Source organism: Octodon degus, unplaced genomic scaffold (assembly GCF_000260255.1).
Source record: "Octodon degus isolate 3935 unplaced genomic scaffold, OctDeg1.0 scaffold00065, whole genome shotgun sequence".
Classification (NCBI taxonomy): domain Eukaryota; kingdom Metazoa; phylum Chordata; class Mammalia; order Rodentia; family Octodontidae; genus Octodon; species Octodon degus.
The window spans coordinates 5,827,005-5,830,200 of NW_004524641.1; the positions used below are offsets into that span (position 1 = coordinate 5,827,005).

Genomic DNA, 3,196 nt, shown 5'->3' on the forward strand with positions numbered 1-3,196 from the left:
CGGGAAGATTATTTTACCAAATTTATTTAACAACACTGGTTTCCAAACTTGTTGCCCAGGCCTTTGTGACCAGGTCTAAGTAAAGCTCTTTCAGTGTAGATGTCCTAAGTCTTCTTTCTTATTTAGACGTTTTATAAAGGTTTAGAGAAAACTTGCATAAGAATTAAGGAAGTCTAAGTAACTTGGAATCCTGGGGGCAATTATGTATTTGTAGAATTAATTCTTAGGTTATTATTATCATATTTATGTCACCCTAATGATAACTCCTCATCATTTATTGGGTTTCATGCTTTATTACAAAAATAATCTGGTTCCTCTGTTACCACATAGAGCTTAGTTCTTATATTTTTCCATTAGTTACTTTTGCTGAAAGTGAAAGAAGAAAGCTAAGAAAAAGCAGATGTTTCTGTTATTCAGTAATTCTCTAAATACAGAAAAATACATAAACTTGTTTAGCTTCTATTCCAAGAACTGGTAAGCATGTTTTTAGACACTGAGGATACTTCTAGCAATCAATGTAGAACACCTACCCCGTCATGGAAGGAAAGAAACTGGAGTCTATGGGATATATACTCTACTAGAAGCATGTTCTTGAAATAAGGGCTTAATTCTTGGGCCAAAGATGTGAGATCCTTCTTTCCTTTTTTAAATTATTTGTTCAAGAGTTACACCATGTTCTAACTACAAGCCATTAAAAATCTTTTAAATCCAAAGTCAAGGTTAAATCAAGTTTTCTCCACTTCCTCTTTCCATTACACAAAGCTGGTTAGCTTTAGTCTTTCAATATTCAAATTAGAAAATGCTCTGCAGTCATAACAAAATTTAGGACTTCAAAGATTGCTTATTAAATTTGTCAGTGAGCTCACTTTTAAATGAATAAACAAGTAATAAAAACAAGTGTACATTTTTGGCTTTTATTTTCATGTTCTTGATCTCTCGCCTTTCAAAAAACAGTGGTTGAAACCAAACCACAAGTGTGAAGAAGCGAAGTCTTAAAACAGTTTGGCTGGCTCCCAAATTAGCATGTTTCTGTTCTATGGTTTCTGCACCCTGTCTTGTCTAAGTCAGTAACTTAACTTGTAATTTCATAACCTGTTTTGCTTTTCCATTTGACTTTCTTCAGTGCTGCTCGAGACAAAAGCATCTGCTTACTCAGCCACTCTTGAGGTTTATCTGAGATTAGGAAGATCAATAACCAGGTAAGATGGTTAGGTTCCACAGAATAGGAGAGACTATTTCAATAACTTTATGGTTTAGGTCAACAATGATATACAGTATGTTAACTATTGTGACTCTTATTTTGCTATGAAACTTTATTTTATTTTTTCATTAAAATAATATCTTCCAAAATTTGCATGTGTGGTGGCAGGGCTGATGGGAAGGAGAGAGTCACTGGGGAATGTGACCTGGGATGACATTTCTCTCCCTAGTTCCTCCTTTCTCTCTCTGCTTTCTGATGGTGATGATGCAAGCTGCTCTCCTCTGCCAGATCTTTCTACCTTGTCCTTTCTTCCTTGGAACCAGCCAACTATGGACTGCATCCTCTGAAAACTGTGAGCCAAAATAAACTTGCCTCTTTTCAACTGCAAGTGTCCAGTATTGTATCTAAACAAGAGGGAAGGTGACTAAGACAAATATAGCAAACTGAAAGGGGAAAAGCAATAAGACCTACTGGGTGTTGATGAAAATACACACACACACACACACACACACACACACACACACACATATATATATATATATATATATATATATATATATATATAGTTTTATATATATAGTTATATACTAACTAAAATAATTTTAGACCTTGGTTTATATTAATAACAGAAATTAAATTATTAAATTACAGCATTTACAATGATAAAAATAAGCCAACAACTTGAAGGAATATCTAAATAAGGCTATAAACATAGCCCACATGAAAAGCTAGAAAAAATAAATCTAGTTACTGTAAAAAAAGCATACCATAGTTGTTTATATCACCTAGCTCCCATTAAATAAAAGTATACTTCCACTTCCTGTATAGCTGGTAAGTAATTCTGTTTTATTCAATCATTCAAAAGCCATTTACATAATACGTCAGAGAAAGCACTAGTCTAATTGTTAGGGATACAAGGATTAGCAAACACAAGGCCTATGTCTTCTCTAAGATTATGTATTCTACTGTACCAGTGTTTTAAATTGTTCTACTTTATGGGTGAATCTTATACACCTACTTGTAGTAGGCATTGTTTGTGACTTACATATAACTAAAATATACACCTTGTGACTTATTTCACATTTTCACTTCTTCCTGATAAAATTAATATATAATTTTTATAAAATTTTGAGAGCTCTTTCCTTTTGTGGCCATTGCTGGAGTTGCAGCGGCCAAAATGAAGTTTAATCCTTTTGTGACTTCAGACCAAAGTAAAAACCCTAAAAGACATTTCAACGCGCCTTCCCACATTCACAGGAAAATTATGTCTTCTCCTCTTTCCAAAAAGCTGAGACAGAAACACAATGTTCACTCTATGCCCATCCGAAAGGATGATGAAGTTGAGGTTATGCGAGGACACTATAAAGGTCAGCAGATTGGCAAAGTAGTCCAGGTTTACAGGAAGAAGTATGTCATCTACATTGAACGGGTGCAGCGGGAAAGGCAAATGGCACAACTGTCCACGTGGGCATTCACTCCAGTAAGGTGGTTATCACCAGGCCAAAGCTAGACAAAGACCACACAAAGATCCTGGAACGGAAAGCCAAGTCTTGTCAAGTAAGAAAGGAAAAGGGCAAATACAAGGAAGAAACGATTGAGAAGATGCAGGAATAAAGTCCTCCTGTGTATAACTTTTAATTTGAAATGCTAAAACGAAAATAAAATTTTGAGAACTTTTCCCCACAGGAAAAAATCATGTTCTTATCACAAAGAGATAATCATTGTTAGCATTTTCTTTTACATTGATTGGTTCACATGAATAAAATAATTCACAGACTGATAAGGTTGGGCTTCATCTCACAACTCACTCTGGTATCAAGGATCCCATTTATTTCCTTTTCTCTGCTGTGGCTCCCTTGTATCATTCTATGATTAGCTTTCCTCATGGTCCCAAGAGGGCTGCCAACATCTTCCTCTTATCCAGTAAGAAAGAGAATATCAACCATCTCTGCAAACATATAGAAAGCCACTCTATTTAAGTACCTTCAGGCCAAT

At 35.1% G+C, this 3,196-nt stretch overlaps 1 pseudogene; it reads left to right on the forward strand.

Moving 5' to 3' along the window:
• The first annotated feature begins 2,378 nt into the window (after positions 1 to 2,378).
• LOC101589812 lies at positions 2,379 to 2,815 on the forward strand (annotated as a pseudogene).
• Positions 2,816 to 3,196: the final 381 nt, after the last annotated feature.